The sequence below is a fragment of the Gymnoscopelus microlampas genome, assembly GCF_963454915.1.
Source record: "Gymnoscopelus microlampas genome assembly, chromosome: 19".
Classification (NCBI taxonomy): domain Eukaryota; kingdom Metazoa; phylum Chordata; class Actinopteri; order Myctophiformes; family Myctophidae; genus Gymnoscopelus; species Gymnoscopelus microlampas.
In genome coordinates this window covers 5,761,902-5,770,749 of record NC_139956.1, presented here as the reverse complement: position 1 = coordinate 5,770,749, position 8,848 = coordinate 5,761,902, and the positions used below count along the sequence as shown (strand labels likewise).

The following is an 8,848-nucleotide window of genomic DNA, read 5'->3' as shown; positions in this document are numbered from 1 at the left end:
GACCTATTTCTTCACTCTTGCTTTTAGCTGACTCTTTGGTTGATTTTTAAGTCCTCACTGTATTGCCTATTTTAATGTTTTATGCTTTTGCTTTTATTTTATTTTATTTTTTGTTTGCTTTATTGTTACATTGGTTGTAACTGTAACTGTATTCTTGCTCTGTAAAGCACTTTGCGCTGCATTTCATGTCATGAAAGGTGCTATACAAATAAAGTTTATTATTTATTATTATTATTATTGGACTCCAGGGTTCTTACTGCATTTACAAAATCGGAGAAACAAGAAGAAAATAAAAAGGGGGGGGGGGGGGGTGAAAAAAAACTAAGAAACAAAAAAATATTAAAATAAATTTTGAATAAGTGATTCAATCGATTAGTTTGATTAAGCGTTGCACCCTTATTGACACATTGAGGAGTAAGACATTACACCAGTGGTTCTCAAACTTTTCAGGCTGCGAACCTCCAAAATAATACAGTAGTATTTTAACTGCAAACCGCCAAAATAATCAAATTTGAACTGGGGACCCCCCCAAATAATCATATTTTAACTGGGGACCGCCCAACATCAGTATTCTTAACATGTCTACCATGTCTTACACAGCTCTGCTGTATCTCCATAGTTCCCCCAAACCCCTATCCCTGGATAGAGAGGTTGTGTGAACGTGGTTTGAACTGTGTGTAGGAGGGTCATTGTGTCAGAAACACTGTAGAAGGACAGAGTACCTGCCTTGTGGTCCAGGTACACCCCCAATCTGGAGGAGAAAGGCCCTGACACTTTAGTCTGAACCTCGTTGTGTATGAACAGATAGTCATTACCAATGCACCGTAAACACCAGGATTTATCATTGGATTCTAAGTCGGTTTGTCTGCTGATATCTTTATAACAGACTGCTATACGAACCTCTCTACCACTCCACTCTACTTCCCAGTAACAACGTTCAGACAGACCCTCTGTACACATCACCTGAGCGTACCTAGTAAATCTCTATGCATGATCAGGGTAAGGTTGATATTGTTGTGTTAAAGTCACCTTCCTCTTCTCATCTGACAGGGAGAGATGTTTGCTTATTGTGTTCATGTCCAGAGACAGAGGAGAGGAATCTGTGAGAACACACGACAAAAGAAAAATCAAACCTCATGAACCTTATTGTGTTTAGAGTTTAGATCAGAGTGTTTAGATGTAGAGTGTTTAGAGTTTAGATCAAACTCATTAGAGCTTTAAATAACAACATATCAGAATGAAACTTCAACGTTCAGAACCTGCATCAACATGGACTCACATTGTAAAAAGTCCTTTCTGGTCTGAGGCTCCACTGGATGTAAAACATCAACTGGAGACACAAGAAAACAGTAAAGGTCATCATGACATCATACTGAAGAACAGAGAACTGAATTTCCAAGTGTTTTGTCAAACACTTAAGCTATTATAGCTTGATAGTAGTCATTGCTATAGTGTTTGTTCACTAACAGCTGTCTCCCCGTCTCTCCAGCTCTTTAGTAAAACAGAAAATACATTTTCAGGTGGGTTACACATTTCATCCAATCAGGAGAGAGAAATCCTCAAATCATTTAATAATAACAAAAACATAAATATAACAAAAGTATTATAATAACACTAATGAAAATAATAATAATGAATGGCAATGGTAAATGGTGCATTAATATACTGTAGCGCAGTGTTTCTCAACAGGGCAGTACAGCGCCCTCAGGGGGCGTTCAGAGAACTTTGGGGGGCACTGGAAGCTATATGTTTTAAAGGGGAGTGCTGAGGTGCTGTTGGGGGACGCCAGTTTAATATATTCAGGTTTACATTTTCTTCACTTGCTCGTAGACGTCCTCTCATCAACACTGCAGTCAAAAGAGGCGTGGTTTCTGAATTGTGTGTAGCTGCACATTTTTTATTGGGATGATGACGGTAGTTATTTAGCTGTACAGTATTTTTTTTTTTAACCTTTATTTCCATAGAACAGAGTAGATTGACTAGCCTCGCGTAGGCAGACTATATCACTGTGTGGACATGAGTCTGGTGCTTCTATGAGGACGTTTTCCTTTCCAAGGGGACGGGATCAAAACACTCTGTGGACGCAATTAGTTACAACCAACTACCATTTACAGTCTCCCGTATTTGAATACTGGGCCCTGATTGGTCACCCCAGACTTCAGGTGCAGGAAATTGAATCACAACAGAGCGGTGCCAGACCCAAATCGCAGAGGGCACTTTTTGTTTTGCACTGGCAGATTTGTCTGGTCCTAGGCTATAGATTGACATGGAGTCGGGGAGTCACTCACAGCAACGGTCCACTGGGCTCGGGAATCGAACCCGGGACTCGCGGTCAGGCTGCATCAGCGCCTATAGAGTATGTTGTATGCACCTTAACCACTCTGCCATCGGCGCCCCAAGATGTCCAGTACATTTCTCAGTGTTGAATGTAATTTGTACAGGTGGAAGCATGTCTGGGAAGGCTACTAAAGCCTATACTCTGTAGTATGATGTTGTTGCTTGCCGAAAAAAACACATCTACACGCCAACAACTTGTCATGATGCAACGCGTTGTTGGCTTGTAGATATGTGTTCTTTTCTGCAAGCGACACAATCATGCAATCAGTGGCTGGTCACATTGGCTGGTCAGAACATAATGGCAGTCACCATGCCAAAGAGGGGCAAATCAAGTCAGCTGTGTATTGAACATTCAAAGTTTTGCTACCGGTGGCAACAGCATGTGAGCAATGTACAATAAATGCCCCCAACACCCAATTTTTATTGACGGTCTTCCGCCAATTTGCATTGGGTGGGACACACACACACACACAGACAGCCAACCTGTGTACCATCAGTCTGCTCCAGTTCAAATATCTCCAGTTGCCTTCTGACTTCATCAATCCATGTTTACTATGATGGCTGGTTAGAAAAACAAGAAACACATTTAAATCTCACCTCTCTGTGATATCTCTGGCCAAGTTGTCTTCAGGATGTTGTCTAGTTGGTCTCTCAGACCAGACACCACATCAATCACATCTGTGAAGGACTTCACAGGACAGATGACCACACTGGGTGAGACTGGAGATCCACTGGAACTGGAGAGAGACTGGAAACTCTGGAGAGAGACAAGTAAACCAGTATAGACAGGGATGGAAGATCATTAAACCAAGAGATCAATAAATTGGTACATTGACCACACACACACACGCGTCACCCAGACAGTCGAACTGTAGACAAACTATCAGTAAAAGTTATTTGTAATAAATGACGATTTAATTTGTCTCTAATTCTCATGCAAATAATTGCGATTAACAATGTGATTGTGTTTTTAGCATTGAGCATATCAATAAAAATACATTTCTGTTCCAATCTATGAACACAAATTGTACAGGGCAGATATTGAATCATTTTATACTTTCAAAATATTTGACAAAATAGTGGAAATAGACAATCTATAAGCTCAGAAGCTGATCTTGTAGATCTGCTATTTTTGGATGTTTACAATTATAAAAATTGTGGAAAATAATTGTGATTAGGCAATTATGTAATAATTGTGACAGGCCTAATTCTGACAATGTTATTGTGGTCTATAAACTACTGTATCTAGCAACTATATTAGCATTAGTAACTACCAGCATTAATAATGTCATATTATGTAATATACTATGATGTAATAATAATATGACATGATGGAATGAGATGAAAGAGATGAAATATGAAGCTGATTTCTCCTAAATGAGTCAAAACCAAACAGTAAAATCATAGATAAAGAAACCTAGATACCTCATTGGCCTCTGCAGTTCATTGTAGCGACTGGTATCTCAATACAAGGCTCTTCCGCAGGGCTGTTTGACTACTGATCAATCACATCACGTTAACTACTGGCCAATCACAGCGCGTCTAACTGACTAGTTACTGCGCGGCTGCCTCTTAAGAAAAGACCCGCCCCACCTGCCTCTGATTGGCCTACCGAACGCCCCCTTCTGTGACGCACACGGATGTTTCCAGCTTGCCCAAGCCTTATATGGGATAGCCCTGCGGAACAAGGAAGCGCGCCCGAGATACGAACGCTTCAGAGCCGAAGGCGTCTACCTTTATATGTCTATGAGTAAAATGCCATGTGTGGAACCTGAATGAAAGTGATGCTGTCATCAGTGTTGGACAGCTCCTCCAGGTCAGCATGTCTCTCCAGCTGCTCCATGTGGTCCTCCAGCTGCCTCAGGAGAGCCTCAGTCTGAGCCACTGCAGTCTGCTGCTGATCTCTGATCAGTTCTTTAAGCTCACTGCGTCTTCTCTCAATGGAGACCATCATCTCACTGAAGATCCTGTCACTGGCCTCCACTGCTGCTTCTGCAGAGCTCTGCTTCACACACACACACACACACACACACACACACACACACACACACACACACACACACACACACACACACACACGCACACACGCACACACACACACACACACACACACACAGTACATAAAACAATGGTTGAAAATCTCCTAATTGCAAAAAATAGCCGTTCTACAAGTTAACAAGACATGGCGAACTCGTCGTAACGCGTTGTGAGCTTGTAGCGGCAGTGGTGGCCTAAAGGTTAGAGGAGCGCCCTCGTTGCCGGAAGGTTGCCGGTTCGAATCCCCGGACCGGCAGGAAAAATCTGGGTGGGGAAGTGAATGTTCACCACTTCCCCAACACCACTGAAGTGCCCTTGAGCAAGGCACTGAACCCCAACTGCTCCAGTGGAGCTGCGTAGTGGCCAACAGTATAAGACTGTGGTTGTACTTGTCAGCTCCCAGGTTTTAATGTGTCTGTCTGTCTGTGTGTTTCTATGTGCAGGGCGTTGCTGAAAATGAGCACGTGTGCTCAGCTATTACCCTGGGTAAATAAAAATAAAAAAATAAATAAAAAAAAAGATCTGCTATCTTGGGAGAATGTGAAAAAATATGAATAACTTTGTAGCATTTCAACAACACAAATGTGGGCTGCTGGAAACAAATATTCTAAAATGTGGGTCTGCAGACAAATTCATATTAATTGGGGGTCCCTGAGATGAAAAGGTTTGAGAACCACTGCTTTAGTGCTACTGATGACACAAGGCACTGTCTCATCCATATAGCATCACAGTAAACACAAGAACAAGAACCATTATCATAATATCAGCTCACGTTCAGGGCCTTCATGACCTGTCTCAGGTCTTTCAGCTCCTTCTTTTTCTCCTGGATCTCCTGCTGGACTTTCTTCTGAATTGTCACCAGCTGTTTCTGCAAGAAACAGGAAGAGACAGTTTGGCTTGTAAACAAAGCACATTTTCAAGTAGGGATACCGATTCTATCCAATCAGGAGAAAGAGAACTCATACAGGATACAAGTTAAAAATGTGTGAGATTTAGATCCACACATCATCTTAAATAAACTTTGTAACTTCCTCAAAATACACTTTTGCAGGGGCAAGATTAATTAACTCATTCTATCTGGGAACACATCTGTGTCATTTTAGATTTTAGCTATAACCATTATTCTTATACCTTGGTTATTCAAAAATAGAAGATCTACAAGCTTGTAGAACTTCTATTTTTGAAAAATCTCTAACATGTGTGCAAATCTTTGAATGCATTTTTTGAAACAACATTTTTAACTCAAATCTTTGCTTCTGGGGGTCCCTGGAACAACATATTTTGATGGGGATCGGCGGCCTAAAACAACATTTTGGGGGTCCTTGACAAGAAAAGGTTTGAGTGCCACTGATATAGCAACAATAGTTTTTCAGAAAATTAAGACATTTGTTGAGATATTTGAAAGTTACAAATGTTCGCTTTAAGAAATATGTATTCAAAGATTTTTCAAAATTAGCAGATCTACATGCTCATAGTGCAGCACTCGGTGCCACGATATGAGCATGTGTATTGTGTATCTGCTATTTTTGAATAGCCAAAGACATCTAAAATGCCAGAGCATTCCCAGATTGAATGGGTTACCATATGAAAAGTGATCAATTGCGTTTTCATTGGGTCCAAAAGGAGCTAGTGTACTTCATCCTTATATACTTTTTATTGTACATCACCCTGGTTTGTGCTTTTAATGATTCTGCTTCTGTCTTTAAAACATGATCTATCTCATGATTTGTTTTCAAGTGATCATGGTCCTACCTGTTTCTCTGCCTTCTCTGCAGCAGCTGACACCGTGTCATGGCCCTTATGTTCATCCATGAGGCACTGATAGCAGATACAGTACACTGGCGGTCTGTGCGACAGAACACCTCCATCAGCTTGTCATGACTGGAGCACATCTTCTCCTGCAGTTTGTTGGTGGCTGGGACCAGCTTGTGCTTCTTCAACACAGGAACATTGTAGTGAGGCTGGAGGTGAGTCTCACAGTAAGAGGCCAGACACACCAGACAAGACATGAGAGCTTTGTGACGTCTGGCTCCGGTGCAGAAATCACAGGCCACGTCTGCTGGACCGGCGTACAGCAGAGCAGCAGAGACAGAAGACTGCTGACCTCCTGTACTGCTCAGCTTCATCACAACCTGGAAGTAAAGAGAAGAGGAGGGGAGGTCACTCACTGATGACAAATACAACACAGTCATTGTGAGGTTCATGGTGATAAACACAGTGAGACATTACAGGTATTAGTTCATCTAGTAAGATCATTGTAACATTATCTGAACACTGTGGTTCTGAACTTTGCATTCCATAAAGTTGATTGCTTTACAGTCTGTGGTAAAACATTTACAATGTAAGCGTTTAGCAGACACTCTTAACCACTAGAACACCATGTATCTGCTATTATGTTTGCCTACAGTGAATTCCATGGCAACAATAGCGACGCTAGAGTTTAATGATTAACCAGTGACTAACAAGTCAAAGATCAGAGTAAATGACCCTAGTCAACAAAATGACAGCATAAGGTAAGTATGTAGACTGCAAAGAAACTAAGACACCATCAAACCTAGTATCTGTTTAAACCAGTGGTTCTCAAACCTTTTCATGTCAAGGACCCCCAAAGTAATGGCCACGGACCCCCATATGAAAATACTTTGTGCCAGGGACCCCCATACAAGATTTATGTAGTTAATGTTTCAAAAAATATATTGCATATCGCATTGCGATGCATTGTGAGCTTGTAGATCTGTCATTTTCAAGTACTGTAGCTGATGTACAGTATAGGGTTACAGTGGTTAAACAGACTGTGATGCTCTTTTAAAACATTTTGTTGGGGACCCCCTGGAACCCCCTCATGGACCCTTGGGGGTTCCCAGACCCAACTTTGAGAACCACTGGTCTAACAGTTCTTAGTATTTGTGGACATTATCAACATACATAACATAATGTGTAGTAAGTAACCAACATATAGTATAACTACCATCTATCACAATAGTCAACAAGGAGTTTTGTGTATCAGAACATGTAGTTTAATGTGTGGTTGTAACTTGTAAGGTCATCTCACCTCAGCCAGCATGGTGTTCTTCCTCAGAACAGGTCTGGGACTGAAGCTCTCTCTGCACTGGGGACAGCTGTAGACTCCAGTCTCCTCATACTGGTCCCAGTAACCCTCAATACAGCTTCTACAGTAACTGTGTCCACACTGTAGAGTCACTGGTTCCTTTAGAAGGTCCAGACAGACAGGACAGCAGAACTGGTCCTGGTCCAGATAACGTGTCTGTTGTTGCTTCTCCTGCTGCTGTTCTGCCATTTGACTGACAACCACACTCACACTGAGAGAAAACACACAACACTTTGGTTTACTCTGAAGAGAAGTGGGAGAGGCAAAGGGAGGGACTTCCTGGATGTTTACTAGAATAAATAAAGAAGGATGAATTACAGGGGCGTGTCCCAGCGTAGTACCGGGGTATTGCACATGCGCAGTTTTATCAGGAAGTGCACGACGGAGTGTTCCAGCAGAGGCGCTACATAAAACTCCCAGGATCCCTTCTCAGTCGGTCGAGGTGTGTGTTTGTTGTTCTCTCCACTCAGCACCTAAACAGCTGGAGGTTTGTAATTCTAATACACAAGTGGACTAAATAACTTACATAGTTATAAAGAACAACAACAAAGTGACATAAACCCCCATATCCAAGTTATTAATATGCATATCTATTGTGTTTATGTCCCTACTGTTTATTATGTGCTTTTTGAATAAATAAAAAATGATCTTGATTCTATATAGCATTGTGTGCATTGTTTTTAATTCTCAAATATGTTTACTGAGTTAGCCTTACAAAAGACAGCTCTACAACAAGCATGTGGTGTTCACAATCAACAAATAAAAATACATTTTGAAGACGAATATAAGTTTTTATACTGTGAGCATATCTAAACGCATATGCCATATATATATATATATATATATATATATATATATATATATATATATATATGTATATATATATACTTTTTTTTACCTAATCTCTTCTATGCAGCGACTCCAAATATAGTCTTAATATGTGGGCTACAAATCCAATAAAGTAGCCTACACTAGTTGTCATACTCTGTATGTAGTTCCAAATGCAATTTCGGAGCACTAACATTTTCCTATTTAAAAGTATTTCTATTTATGTGTATGGTCATGGTTATGGTGTAATTAAAAACAATGCTGTTTATTACCACACTACAGCACATCTGAATCTCGAGCACTTCAATTTGCACAAAATACCTGACAGTAAAGCATCAGTAGATGAGAATTTTAATGATTTCTATAACTTTGGGCTAATATTCATTCAGTGATATGCCACACAATTGTGCCTATTATGGCACTAAATAGGCCTACTTGTTTTGGCCATATTAACATTTAATTTCAGCAAATAAAGATCTTCAGCAGGTCTCCGTGGCTACTGAAGTGACACAAAACAAACACTACCGTTTAAGGGTC

The 8,848-nt window shown here is 40.7% G+C and overlaps 1 pseudogene across 1 annotated transcript; it reads right to left on the bottom strand.

Annotated features, from left to right (window-relative positions):
- Positions 1 to 582: 582 nt before the first annotated feature.
- LOC311035066 (E3 ubiquitin-protein ligase TRIM47-like) lies at positions 583 to 7,672 on the bottom strand (annotated as a pseudogene). The gene is made up of 8 exons: positions 7,427 to 7,672; positions 6,127 to 6,506; positions 5,147 to 5,242; positions 4,109 to 4,342; positions 2,935 to 3,094; positions 1,280 to 1,330; positions 1,030 to 1,100; positions 583 to 984 (listed from the first exon to the last, which is right to left on the bottom strand). The product of its transcript is annotated as an E3 ubiquitin-protein ligase TRIM47-like (transcript).
- Positions 7,673 to 8,848: the final 1,176 nt, after the last annotated feature.